This window comes from Rhinolophus sinicus, linkage group LG03 (assembly GCF_036562045.2).
Source record: "Rhinolophus sinicus isolate RSC01 linkage group LG03, ASM3656204v1, whole genome shotgun sequence".
NCBI lineage: Eukaryota > Metazoa > Chordata > Mammalia > Chiroptera > Rhinolophidae > Rhinolophus > Rhinolophus sinicus.
Window position 1 is genome coordinate 76,705,869 of NC_133753.1, and position 14,947 is coordinate 76,720,815.

Below are 14,947 nucleotides of genomic sequence, written 5' to 3' on the forward strand. Positions count from 1 at the left end.
CTCCAAGTACAGTGCTGGCAGCAGTCATGTATGAATTGCTCTGTGGTTCATGTCGAGTGGCCCTAGGCAGGGCCCAAGCTGAGGACGAAATTGATCTGCCGTGGTTCCCCTCCCAGGAGGTTCTGGGGCTGGCATGCCCAGTGATAGCTTCAGACTCAGCCAGAGCATCATCCAGCCTCCTCCAAGGACAACATACCCAAAGGGCAGACTGGGCAGGCACCAAATCCCTGCTAAAGCAAACTCTGCTCTGTAGTGTCAGCTCGTGAACCACAGCTCCTCCACTGTGGTCATGTTTAGATCTCATAACCAATCAACCTGACTATCAGTCCCTCCCATTGATATGCCAACAGCAACCAAGGCTCAACTACAACAGGAGGGCACACACAACCCACAGAAGGGACACACCTGGAGCACCTGGCTCTGGTGAGGAGCCAGGGAGACTGTGTCACTGGGCCCCACAAGGTAACTACTACATCTTGCAGCTGAGGGATTTATACATTCATCTGCGTTGATTGCTTTTATAGATCCATACTATAGTCACAGTACATTTATAAATGGATGAATAACACATTGAATATTTATAGTGTATGCAGTCCCTATCTAACCTCTAGTTATTCCTCTCTTAACCTTAATACTGACATTCTTAAAAAAGACACAGACTCACTACAGTGTATTTGTGGTAGGAAATAGATACGGTAATGCTATAATGCCTTAAAGGGCATTTTGCTTATTAATTTGTTTAATGTTTATCTTTCCAACCTGGGAAACAAACTCAATAAAGGTAGAGGGGTTTTGTTTGTTTGTTTGTTTGTTTTTGTCTCCTTTATCCAATGCTGTATTCTTAGCACCAAGTATCATTCCTGGCATATAACATGCGCCTGATACATATTTCACTGAATAAATGAAAAAGTATACATATAATAATTTAGGAATTTCATATAATTCACTATATCTTTATAACATTAAAGATAAAATGTTTAATATTCCCTAAGACTGAATAAGTACAGCAAGTTCATAAATTTGTGGCCTAGTTTTATGTCGGCTGAAGTGTATTTCAACATGATAATTAAATGGAAGGTTTACATTTTCAAGTATGCACTTCCAAATACTCTAGCACAAATACTTGAAAAAAGTGAAAGTCAGCTACATTCCTTCACGGCCTAACCACAGACTCATAGGAAGTGAGAACATGGGGTATAAGTGGAGCTGGGTTGTATTTTTCCACGCTATAAAAATAATACATAATGTTGTTAATTATGCTCCCATCTCTTTTGGAGCGTGGGATGCAATGGGTTAGCGCAGATGCTGGCTAGATAGCGCTGGTGGCTGAATGCCCAGTAGAGGGCAGCAGAGAGCCACTTGAGAGAAAATACACTCCAAGACTTAGCTCCCAGCATAGAGTAAATAGTCTTTAGTCAGATATAGATCTACAGTGTGCTAACGAAGAGGCAGCCCATTTGGAAAAACCAGCCCACAGGGTAGCCAACAAGAATTGAGTTCCCAAACACATTAATGTATGAAGCCAAGAAGCAAGGGAGATAGCAGGAAACAACGCTAGAATATTCAGAATAATCCAGACACTCTCTGATTCAGCACAGTTCTCAGAAGCCATTGAATCAGACAGTAATCTCTCTCTAGAGCTGCTGAATCATAATTTTGAATCCCAAGATCATTAACAAACATGTTTTGAGTACACTCTTTTTGCAAAGATTATCTCTCCTGTAGAAAGAATATAAAATTGTTAGCAGTAAGAGGAGAAAATCATACACAAATGAAGAGTAGCAACCACTGGCTCTACCATGACATAAAGGGTCCCTAGAATCCTCTAAAAGTTGAGACTTCTCAAATATGTGTGATGGAATCTTGGTGAGAGGCCTAATGAACAGTAATAGGGTCAGATGGTAACCCAGGTATCCAGTGTGAGGGCAGGCCCCAATCCTGAGGACGATCAGGAGTGAGACATAGCCTAGCCAAGAATAGGATTCAAGCTCCTTCTCTATGGCTTCCTAGTGTTATGAGCTCAAGTGAGGCATTTAGCCTCTCTAGGTCAGTTTCCTCACTTCTACAATAAAATAATGCCTATCTCTCTTGAGTATGAGAGGAATTCACAAGAGAAAATATGCCTTGTTAATTTTATACAAAAATATAGGGTATTTTTATTACAAGTCTGGTAGTGGGAAGAGCAGGAAGACATCTAGGGAACAGCAGAAAATCATCTAAAAAATAAACACTTGACAGATTCAGAATTTTCTTTGTAATGAAGCTTGTTTATCTATCAATCCAGGTTAGTATAGTTCTGATTCTCTTTGTATATGTCTTCAGCCTCACTGGGGCCTACATTAAATGCTGAGCATATTTGCATCATTTACCTCCTGTGAATAGTCTTCTTCTTGCTAAATGTGTGTAGTGATGTTCCAAGCCAGATATAGAAGTGGAAGACATTTTACTGGCCCCTCCTGAAGGAATTTATTCATAGGGCCACAGAAGCAAGGAGGAAATATGGGCTGTTTGCAGCCAGAATACTTTGACTCTGCTTAACAATAATAATAATAATAATAACAATAAATAAATAATCATTACCATGAGGATATGGGAACATGTTAGAGAAACTTGAATACGGCTGCCTCAGCTTTGTGTTCAGTTTAGTCCTATTCCCACTCTGTCATTTTTCTGGATGGACAGTAAGAGAGAGCTGAGGGAATGCCGATGAGTCAGTAAGTATGCACTAAAAAGTTAAGATTTTTGTCCTTTTTAAAATCAGACAAAGGGGGAGATGGGTGCAACATAAAGAAGAAGGACTTGTCAATTCCTTCAATTCTTATCTCTGATGAGATGCCCAACTGGAGAATTCAGAATTGATATTGAAGAGTCACAAATGACAACAGAGGCACCAGAAGAGGGTCTTCCCAAATGAGGGTTGATGAATTTTAAATATTTTGAGCTATAAGGGACGGTGGAGACATTCAACCACCTCGTTTTGTATATAAGGAAACTAAGGTTAAAGCAAGTGGTATGACTAGCTCAAATTCTCCCATTGTTAAAAACGAGTCCAGTTATCTTATTACTCTAGAATACTACCTGGCTAAACTAGCTAGCATTCCAATCAGTAGCTAAATCCATAGTAAAAGCACAGAAAGTATTAGTCAAAAATAAAATAGAATAAACAATATAGGCTTCCTTTAAAGTTACTAAGGTCCTTGTATTCCAGTAGTCATCAACTGCTTTGCTATTAGGAAATGAATCAGTTAGGCTTCAGCAAGTTCATGTACAAACTACACCCACGCACATGACCAGCTTATCCTCACAGAAAATGAGATGAATTCTTCTTTACCTCTGTCGAAAGTGTAAAATGCCAAGAAAATGCTAAAATCATTACTCTGAAAACTCTTGGGCTATATGTCTCTCCTCCATGGCCAAGACTTAATCTGTGTCGAGATATTCCATTTAATTTTTGCTATAAAAAGAGGAGCTAGAGTCCATCCAGAAATGGGAATACCATTTCTTTGAACTTCAAAGTATTTCAAGCAAAGGTGAAATGACAGAAGGGCTATGGTTAGTATGCTTCCTGATACTGACTACAAGCAATCTCAAATCAACTAAATGTTTGTTTCAGACAAAGGAAATCTCAGAAATTTCTACTTTTCCCAATTTTAAGTGTTTATGCGGTGATACATTTAGTTTTAATGAGGAAAATTACTGAAATAAAGCACAACCCTCAAAATTATGTTTTAGTCTCTTCACATGGAATTTAAACTATTAGAATGTTCTTACAAATTTTAATTGCCATGTTCAGACTTAAGGTAGTTAAGCATATTTTCCTTTATCTATATTATTAGCTCAGTAAAATACCCTTTGATATCAAAAGACTACTGTTTGCCAGACAAACAATCAAGATTTATTAGAAAAACCAAGATATCTTTCTGAAAACCTGGGTAAACTATCCCTCACCTTTGTCGCTGCTATTGGGCATTATGGTCACTAGATGTCGCTGCTGCCGTTTAAATGAGATTTTCTTCCGCTTCTACAAAAAAAAAAGAGAAAGAAAAAAAAAGATTCTTATGGTTTTGGGAATTGTCTTTTATTGTTGTTGGGATTTTGGTGAGTTGATGGTATTGTATATATTAATGAGTGCCAATCACTTATTTTTCAGATGAACAAAGGTGAAGTAACTTTCCTAAGGATCCATAGGAAGAAAGCCAGAGTTGGAAAACTCCATTCTCATGTTTATACTTTATAGGCTTTTTAAAAGCAAAAGTGTTCCAGATGGAAGCAATGAAGGCAGTCATCTTTTTAATCCAAAACCCACTGAATAATACTTATTACATATTAAGTTAGTTTTATTTTGCTTTCTTCCTGATGGCCTTCTTGGAAACTGGATACATATGAATCATGAGGATGCATGACTTTCCCAGGCCAGACTTTAAAGAGTAAGAGCATCTGACAAAAGGCCATTTGGTTCAAGTGATTCCTTCCTCCAGAGAGTCTCCTCCAAGGGGTGGGGTGGGGGGGCAGATAACAAACCCAGGAGAATCTCCTCTGTAAACTTATTAAAACTAGACAAACATACACAACACACAAACAATTCTCTACAGAAAGCATCTCCAACCCAGCTTTCTTGCCAACAGAAAAGAAACCCAGCAGTTTTCTTCACAAGGCTAGAGCTAAGAAAGAGGCAGAGGAGGCTGTGAGCGGAACCCTGAACTGCTTTCACAGGCTGAGGTGAGGAGAAAGAAAAGGGATGACTGAAGGAAAGATGAAGGCACGTTCACTGACACTGGCAATCAAGTGTCACGGCTGAAGCTTCCAGATATTCCTGCTCCCAAGGGAAAACCAAAAATCCACTCCATCTTGGGTGGGTTGGCAGACAGGAGATAGAGGAGGGAGCTCTCACACACTCGCTCAAAGTTGTCAGACCCCTTTTTCAGCCCCCGCCTCAAGAAAAAAAAGGGGAGGGAGGAACAGACGTGCCCTGAAAAGAAAGGAAAAGGGAGCCAGCACTGAGGCTAGCCTTGGGAAAATCTCCACAGATGAGCATTTTTGTTGCGTTAAGTGGCCCGCATTAGCAGCCTAAACACGTAGTGAAAGGCTAACATCGCCTGTTAATATAATGCGGGAGAGGAATGATAGACCTGGGGGTTGAGAGTGGAAGTGCTAGTTTTACATAAAACAAAACGAAACATTTCTGAGGACTTAAGTTCTTAGGGGGTTAGGTGGGGTGAGTTTGGGGCATGCCTCTCTCCAAAGGTAGGCAGATGGGCATGTGCTGGGACAGCAGTTTTAGGGGCTTGTTTTATGCATATAGAAGGTGCCAAAAAAATGTATACACATTTTAAGAAAGGAAAAAAATATTTAAATTGTAACATTCAATATATACCAATAACAAAAGATGAATACAAGTCACGCTTGACTTCTGCAATTACAAGAGGTGCTCAGAGAGAGGGGTTACCATCAGCGTCCAGACACTTCTGACAACAGCGAGCTACTGCAGGAGCGATGTTGACCAGCGTTCACGTGCATACATTTTTTTGGCACCCGTGGTGTGGGTGTGTGTGTGTGTGTATTTCGATCATCTTGAAAAATAATTTCTACAGTATGAAAAGAGCTTCTTAGTCCATGGTTTTGAGGCTGCCTCTGGGAAGAACGAATCTCCAGAATGTCTTTAAACTCCTGCATTGGGACTGAGAACTCACAAATAAGGAGGCTGCGAATCTCAGCATAAAAATGGTCACTTCCACACCCCTTCTTCTGCTTCTTTTCTCTTACACTTAGGGAGAGAAAGAGATAAAGATAGGGACAGAGATGGGGTAGAGGAGAGCAGAAAAGAGAAGAGGAAAGCGCGAGGGGAAAGAGAAATTGAGGAAGGAAAGGAAGAAAGGGAAGCAGGAGGAAGAGAGGGTAGTGAAAACTGCAGGAATAAAACCCAATTTGAAATCCAACTATTTATCAGGTTAGTTTCCCCCACCCCACACACACACACCCACCCAAATTCAACTTGCTTGCTCCTTCCTCGATTTTCTAGCAACCTCTCAGCTTGAACAGTGTTCTAGGTACTTTAAAGCAAAACTTTGGACGGGTGGGGCGGGGAGAAATGCTGGTGGGCCGGCGCGCGGATGTGGACCGTCAGCTACGCCGGCATCCACCAGACACTGAGAGCACCGAGTACCCTCGTTACTTCACTTTCCATGACCTCTTCACCCTCGCTTAGCATCTCCTGTCCCCAAGATTTGTTTGAGAGCGGCCATGCAAGACCGGGGAGTGAGAATGGCTTTTTCTGCGTGAAGCGCCAATGTGATACACAAGACTAAAATGAGAAAAGCCCACCACTAGTCCCTTCGGGCCTAGCCCCAAATTCCCCCCCCCACACACACACACACACTATGTAAGTTTCTTGGAAACTCAGGCTTCAGTGCAAAGACCTCGGATTTCTCCTGGGTAGGTGTCCGGGGCCGTGACAGGGGTGACCCGTCGAAACACGGCCTCCCCCTTAATGCCTTTACCTCAGTACTTCAAGCAACCCATTTAAGAAAATCAAACGACCCGTTGGGGTCGACGAATTGAGTAGCAAGAGCCAGGATCACAGATGGTCGTGTTGCGATGGTGAGGGGAGTGGAGTTTGGATTGGAGAGATGAAGTCGGGAAAAGCCCCGGTCAGCAACTGTTCCACAGAAGGACCTGGGCTGTGTTTTCTCTAAGAAAGCAATGAAAAGCACTGGAATGTGGTGGTTCCGGCCTCACCCGTTGCTTTATAGACCCGAATTCAGGCTGCTCTAGACAAATTTTAGAGGAAAGTGGATTATCTCTCCAGACCCAAATATCCCCTGACCTGCTCCCCCAACGCGCTCTGGTGCTTTGCTGAGAGCACGGCGTTGCCAGAGACTCAGCGCTTCTGTCAACTGCACAGAGCAATTACTAAGAAAATATTGTGACGCTGTTGTAGGGCGGATGGGGACGTGAGGGGGTGGAGGAGGAGGGTGTTAGTTTGGAGAGCAATTTGCAAAGGAATATTAACTTTGATTCCGGAGGTCACCGCCGGAAACCGTGTTGGCGTTGGGTGAGCTGCAGAGCTCTTCCTCTAGGTGGCGGACGTTGGTACCAACAAACGTTAGGCGGGTGCTGACTGCAAACACAGGATTAAGCTTCTTGCTGGTTAAAAATAATAATAGCAATAATATAGAGGTGTGGGGCTGTTTTTTCCCCTTTTGGATATTTATTTATTTCAGGGAAAAGTCATTGATTTTCCTAAGCAAACTGTGTTTCTCCTTCACTTGGTGGAAAATAAAAACTGTTTGAATAAATAAGTTATTTCTGAACATTTTGTTGTCAGAGTGTTAAATGTTCCCGTCATTTTTATTCAAACACTAACATGATTACAGCCAATTATATATTCAACAGTGTTCTTTATTTTAGAGTAATTGTACTTGTCACTAATAAAACAGAAGCATAATGGATCGCTACTGTTCTGGATTTTGAAGCAATTTTGTGTAATTTGATTGAATTATACATCTTATCTGCTACTTTTTTATTTTTATATTTGGGGATCCTATTTTCTTGAAAATTGCAGCTCTATGCTTGTTTTGTTGTTTCTCCAGTAACGTACACTTCGGTAACAGTGATAAATAGAAAGATTCCCTTAGAAATGTCGAAAATCAGCTGTTTCTTTCCCCACCCCACCCCTGCACTTAAATGCGGGGAAGACCTGAACTCTGCCCTGCCAGGTAGCGTGAGCCACTGGGTGCGCTTACCGAAGAAGTCCCACGCCAAGACAAACTCTCCCTTCACCCCAAAGGCAGCCGCCTCCCTGCCTCGAGTCTTTAGGGTTTTGTCGCTTTCCTGTAATGATACTGTTGGGTGTCTGGGGCTTCAAACATGCCAAGACAAGCCGACCATGGGTTCAGTTCATGTGCAATATGTATCAAGGGAAAGAGTATACACAGAGCAGCCAAAAGATAAACTGTATATATTACTCCAATTACACAACCCCCAGACGTCCTACCTACCCACCCACCCCCCGCAATTACAACAATTATCTGTCTACTCGCCTATTCTTTTCGGTTTCGGATATACATAGACAACTGGGATCAATAGTTTCTCCCTTTTCTAAAAAGACAATTTCAACCAAAATATACCGGGAAAAAGTCTCACATATCTATCCAGTGTTCACATTTCTGAGCAAATTAAGAAATAATCTTGACAGCAGACAGACAGGACGTAGGATTTTAATGGACCATCTCGGCAACTGAAAGAGCGAGATGGTGCAATTCTTTTCCTAACGAATCCCTCCAGTTCCTAGGACACGATTCAAACTCCCCGCTAGGAGCTGCAGCTGCGAGATGGAGCCAAAGGCTCTGACAAGTGGCTTGTGTATGACCCAATATTTATCAATAACAACAACAACAACAAAATCAAGTGAAACCAAGGCTCGGGATTTTGAACTGTTTCTAAAGCCCTGGCGTGGATACGCACGTGGGCAGAAAAAAGTCGCTGGAGATGAGTTGGCTCCATTTGTCCGCCCTGGGGAGCGATCCTGGGGCAAAATCCAGTGCTAATTGATCGCAACCAGCCACACTATTAGCTAAAAATGTTCGAGGGACAAAGAATGAAGAGTGTGTGCTTAAGATACTCTAAGCAATTCTTCAAGTAAATCCGGGCGTCTAATCAATAGCATATATCTCTCTATATCTCTATATCTAGATAGAGATATAGAAATATGTACGGAAAGAGAATTACTTCTAATTGATGAGGACAATGTTTCATGTGAGATTCCAGATTTCTTTAAAATCTAGTGTCTCACACCCCGATTGTTTTGTAGTCGGGACTTACAACTTCCTCCAGGAAAACTTGCGGGGCCCCTATTAGTGTGTTCCCAGCTGGAGAGAAGATAGTTCAATTAGGGGCTGTTCTCTCGTCTTCTGGGGTGTTTACTCTCAGGCCAAAGGGTAGGCTGCCTGGGCAGCGATCCGAGCGCGGCATCTGTCCCCGCGGGCGGCCGCGGAGGCGTGAGTGGGAACAGCTCCGGAACTCGTCCGGCGCCCCTCAGCTCCAAGACAGCGCGCAGCCGCAGCCTGCCATCCTCCCAGGCCGCTCTCCAAAGAAGCCCGGCTTTTTCAGCGTTTCCATTTCCGCCTGGCCTCTGCTATCTTATCTAACAAGTTCACGCTCCAGAAGAAAAGAAAAGGGTGAGAATAAAAGGAAACCTCTTCATCGTAGTGATTCATAGTTCACATGCACGGGAGCCAAACTTGCTTTCTTCTTGAACGTTACTTTCTCTCCTGCGTGCCTTAGTACAAACCCAAAAGGAGGATACTAAAATTGGTAGACGAGAATCTGTTTAGGGGTTTTTTAAAAAATAAAAAACAAAAAACAAAAGTGGCACCCCACTACCTTTGTTGTAGATTCTGAAACGGTTTTTTGTTTTGTTTTGTTTTTTCTTCACATCATAACGGTAACTTGTTCCTGACGCCATTCTGCATCTAGCTTATCCTGGCCGCTCTTCTCCCTGCATGCGGCTCCTTCCAAACGGCAGCAGAGAAATAGGGGTATAACTGCTCTCCCCCCTGGGTTCAATGCCCCTTATATGTAATTGAATATTCGAATTAACTTCACCTGCATTCACCCCAGTCTATTAACTCTGAGCTGTGCTTGTACAAATAAGCTAAAAACCTTTAACTGGGCTCTATTTTTTTACCGTGTTCACTGTGGCAAATGACCTCTTAGCCCAAAAATATTGATCTGTGTGCATGCTTCCGGTGTGATGTGCAAACACGAGACTTCTTGGCTGAAAAGGTAACTTTAAGGGGGGAAAATCCGGAAATGAAACCTAAAAGCAAGTCCTCTAGCTTGATTGCGCTCGGCAGGCGCGGGGGACAAAGGAGCGCGGGGCAAGCGCGCGGGTGTGCGCCAGGAGGAGCCGGGACTCGGCGACGCTCCTCGCCGGGAACCGTCGCGGTTACAGTCTCGAGGGGTGAGCGGTGGGGAGGGAGAGCGGACCTTTCGGCAAATGCTGCTCCCACAGATTTTCTACCGCGTCGATTTGGAGGGGGAGGGGAAGACCTCCAGGAACCGCGTTTCAAGAGCGTGGAGGCAGGTGAGTGTGAGATAGGTACAAAGTATAAGCTGGCTCACTGGTTTGTGCACCTGGGTTTTTAGAAAGGAAGCAAATGTATTTGATTAGTAAATAGTTTACTTTTTCTCCTATGACTTTCCCCATGTGAAGGGCGACGTGTGTGCCTCCTGGCCTGCTCACCCCATGCAGCTTTCTCTCTACTCATCCCTTCACAGACCCTCGGTGGGTGCGAGTATTTTCTAAAACATACTCATCAATCTCCTATAGGGACCTCGGGCTGTTCAGTGCTCTTCCTATACTTTTAACTATTGAGAAGGTGGCTGGTTCAGAGCTGACTACCTAATAATCGGGACTGAGTCACACCGTTCCATCTTTCCTCAGGACAGGACTTTGGGGGACCTTTTGGAGGCGTGCTTAAAAACAAGGGCAACTCGATGCCCCCACATTATCCGAAGAGTGCTGTAACACTTTCCAAAGTAGATTATTCAGGCTCCTGCGAGAAATGAAATTGAAGCTCCAACTAATTAGGGAGAACAGTGATGGGAGAGTTAGGAGCTCCAACTCTTAGGAGCTGAACATTTTAGGGCCTGTAAGCATTTCTTTCAACTTGATACATGTTTATGAAGTCTTTTTTTTTCTCTCTCTCTTTTGGTGTGTCACTGATGGAAAAGCCAAGGTAGCCCGTTGTCTTGTGTGCTGACTTCTGCCAAGTCTCACTTCCTCCCTTTTCAGATAGACTCTATCTGAAAAAGCTAAGGATCTGAGCCCTAGCACCTCTCATTCACCTTTACCATCACCCCTCCTACTCTTTGTCTTGTTCTTTAGCATACCTGACTCTTTGAAGGATGGGCTTCTCCATTTCCTTGGTCAACTAGAGGGAAAAAAGAAATTGCCCTCTCAGACCGTGTGCTTGCCAAAACGGTGTGGGACCATTTCTCCCAATTGGATGGGGTCAAGAAATGGAAATGGCCTACCGTCTCACTGTCAGGGACTCAACTCTTTCCTCAAATTGTCCACCCTCGAGGTTCTGGGCGCACTTGCAAATAACGGAAAACAAAAGGATAGTGGACATTTTATATTTACAAGAGAGATGTGCAGAGTATTAGACTGAGAGGTTATTCAGAGAGACTTTTTAAAGGTTGTTCGGCTGTGGGGTAGTAATATTTCATCGTGGATCTCTCCGCACCCGGCTCTCCGTAGAGTAATATTGGGAAGAAGCTTCTCTCGAGTGTATTTTGTTTGTATTGTGTTGCGGGTCTCAGGATGGTTCCTTTGGATGAGTATGTACTTGTCTTCAGAGAGTTTGGAACCCCTGGTAGCGTCACAGAAACCTACCTGGGGAGTCCCAGGGGTCTTTATCAAGGCCGCCTTCTTTCTTTTTCTTTCCTTCCTTCCTTCTTTCCTTCCTTCCTTCCTTCCTTCCTTCCTTCCTTCCTTCCTTCCTTTTTTTCACCTTGGACTTTCTTGCTTCCCAAGTGGTTCCCTAGCTTATACAAGTTAAACATTTCGACTCTCAAATACGAGGCTCTCTCATAGATTTTTTTCCTTGAGGTTCTCAAGCGAAATTGCCGTTGCCACAATGTTATGATGGAAGGATGCTGAAATGACAGGCCTAGTAGATGCTTGTCTTAATCATCGGCTTCTTAATTTAGTTTTAGTGCGGTGTGTGTGTGTGTGTGTGTGTGTGGTGTATGCGCGCGCATACACACCACACACACACACACACACACACACACACACACATGTGCGCGCCCTCGGGGATACTGAGGGTGCGCGCACGCAGAGAGCAGCCGCTTGACAACCTGCAGCTCCCTAATGAGTGACGAGGCAGGGCTGCAGCAGAAAAGTAACACTTCCCTGGTGTGAAGACCTCTTACTGAGAAGTTTAGTTCACTACTGTTCTTGCAAACCTAATCATATAACCTGTAACCAAAACTCACAGAACAAGGATACAACACGTTAAAGAGTAATTTATAATCACTAAATGCTAGCACCATTACCTGCTGTTAGGAAGGGATTATAGACGAGTTAGCTCAAGCGAGGGCGGTCCTCGCTAGTTACAGGATCTCTGGAAATAACCTGGATGCCTCTGCATGAGTTCCACTGGCTCCCAAACGTCACGAGGTCAGGGACTCCCTGTGCATCTGCAGGAAAAGAGCTTTAGCCACAGCTTGGAGCCCGGCGCCGCTTTCAGGATAACCTGTCCAGGAAGCCGACTGCAGGGTGGATTTTAGGTAGAAAGGGCCCGCCCTCCTTGAACCAACAGGTAACAAGGGAAAAAGAAGGGAAATAGACTCTAAGGAAGGCTTCATGTAACACGGCCAAATGGAAAAAGTAAGTGTGCTGCTCTGATGCAATAGGCTGTGGAGCCTTAGTTGTTAATTACAACTAAACACGGAATAATCTAATTCATTTCCAAGCAATTCTTCCGTTGGAACTGCTCACTCTTTACAAGGCCTGTCCTTTTTGGGGTTGAGGGGAGAGATGGCAGGCAGAGGAGGAAAGAAGTTCACCACTATGTATATCAGAAAATTACATTTGCTCTGACTTATGCTTTGATTCCTTAACAGTGTACATTTATAGATGTGTGTGTGTGTGTGTGTGTGTGAGAGAGAGAGAGAGAGAGAGAGAGAGAGAGAGAGAGAGAGAGAGATCAATACTAAGCTGCTGATGAGAAAATATTGGAATGATACAGAATGCGTTTTCTGAAGGTAATCACTGAGATTGAGTGAGGTGGAAACACAGAGTTAGGGCTTCATGTGTTTAGGAAAGAGGCCCAAAGTGGACGTGGGCAGTCCTTCAAATCCAATTTGTACCCAAATTGGCCGGTAGGATATACAAAGCTCCATCCAAGGACTTTCAACTTGCACAATACTCTGTCCAAGAACCCCCTCCCCCTCCATTTCATCTAGTAGCAGTTCCAAAAAGAAGCTATTGCTGAGACAAATGTGGGCTGCTGAGTAAACAGTGCATGTTTTGTTGAACAAGCCTACCCCCACACCTATATACAGCACTCTATCTCACCACAAAGTCCAATTAAAATTAACAGGAATTCAAACTCACTTCCCCCCAAAGTGCAAATGACCTTTTTCATTAGGGAGACTAGGTCTGTAATATGATTATATTAAACTATACTCTATTTATTTCTACACAAATATCCTATTTTGAGAGACTTGCATTTATGCAATCCTTAAAATAATATAACACATTCTTAATTTGCATGCAAAACATTCTCCAGTCAATATAAGCTCTTGGCACATAAAAGCAGATCATTACAGCTCTCATTAACAGACCTTAGTTTTTGCTATTTGAAAGTAAACAGAAGAAAAACTTACTTTCACCTGCTAAAATTTTATGCAGGATTACAAAACAATGCACACTCATCTTTGACCTAAGAAACACCTTAAAACATTAAAAATTCATCAGTCAGTGCTGGTGTTGTGTTCAAGGAACTGCTCCTCCAGTTTGCTGCTGAGCTTGGATTTGAATAAAATGCCCAATGTTAACAAACAATACCCACGTTTGGCACTTTGTGTATTAAATTGATCAAACAGATTTTACGAGGCACAATGCACAATTTGTACAGACCTGATTGAGTTAATATAATATCAGCAAATTTTACATCGAAATGATTCTGTTTCTTTTCTTTGTGTTTAAAACCAGCACAGATTACAAATTTTAATGATCTGAAAATGTTTGGTATACAAAATCATGCTTATTTCAGTATTAGCAAAAACACAAGAAATTTTTCAACACAAACACCCAGCTGTGTCTATTTTAAAAGCAGTTCAATGACAGCTTGCACTTATGAGCATGCAATCAGCTAATTTCGCTTTTTTTTCTTCTGTGTTAATCAACACTTTCCTTCCTGCATATCAGAGTACAAATAGTATAGTTACTCCACATCAGTAAATGTTTACGTAACCTGTCCTTTCCCAAGAATCCGGTTACACCGAATCATTTCACGCTAGACCGACTACGAAAACGTACCGGGCCGTCCACCTCAGAGGGAGCCCTTGTGTGCCATTATAAGTGGTGATGAGAAGGGGGGTTGTGGGGGGCAGAAATGGGGAGGAGTAGGTGGAGGAATAGAGTGAGGGAGAGGAACAGAGGGAGGAGAAGGGGTGGGGGTGAGGGGTAGGTAGAAGGAAGAAGGGAGGAGGGAGCAAAGCGAGTTGAGGAAAAGTAGGAATAACAGGCTTGAGGAGGGGATAAGAGTGGGAGGAGGAAAAGTGAGCAGGAAGAGGAAGGCCCACAGATCTTTCCAGCCTCATCCGAAAAGCCCATTAGCTCACCCTGCTCTGTAAGAAACCCGGAGCTTAGACGTCTATGTTGGGGGCCACGTCACGACCAACGTTGATAGCTGAAACCCTTGAATTTTCCCATATGTAAATATAGTTTGTTTTAAAGTAAGAAAATAAGAAATAGGGGGAAAATATATACAGTAGAAGGATAGTTGAGGTTAGGCCAATGTTCAAAGCTCCTTTATGGCATTCCTAATAGACTAATTTAAAATCACTAGCTACTTGTAGTCTGTTTTTCTCTTGAGTTTATTCTCCCTCAGAATTTCAAGGTAGGGGTAGGGACTCCGTATTAACCCGAGGATTCCTCAATTGCATTCTTTATATTAGAATTGAAATTTAACATCACATAAAGGCACGAGTTTTTCTTCCTTCGTTTCCTTAAATACCAAGTCTGCCAGATAATTTAAGTGAGAATTTATCAAAGTGAAGAAATTTTTACACTTTATGATTATTTACCTTACAGAGGAGGAAAAGGGTGCTTTTCATTTATGCTTCTCCTCCACCTCCCTCTTCTCTCGGGGTACATCCTCCGTAAAATGTGGTATGTTTCGTGCCCATGTGGGATGAAACAGCCTTTGAT

General features: G+C 43.0%; 1 long non-coding RNA gene across 1 annotated transcript in view; it reads right to left on the reverse strand.

Moving 5' to 3' along the window:
* The window catches only part of LOC141570618 (uncharacterized), a 419,448-nt gene extending 405,095 nt beyond the window's left edge, over positions 1–14,353 (reverse strand). The window contains exons 1-3 of the long non-coding RNA XR_012494826.1: positions 14,054–14,353; positions 12,064–12,207; positions 3,949–4,021 (exon numbers count right to left, since the gene is read on the reverse strand). This is a non-coding gene — a long non-coding RNA (uncharacterized LOC141570618). The remainder of the gene's footprint in view (positions 1–3,948; positions 4,022–12,063; positions 12,208–14,053) is intronic.
* Between the last annotated feature and the right edge of the window lie 594 nt (positions 14,354–14,947).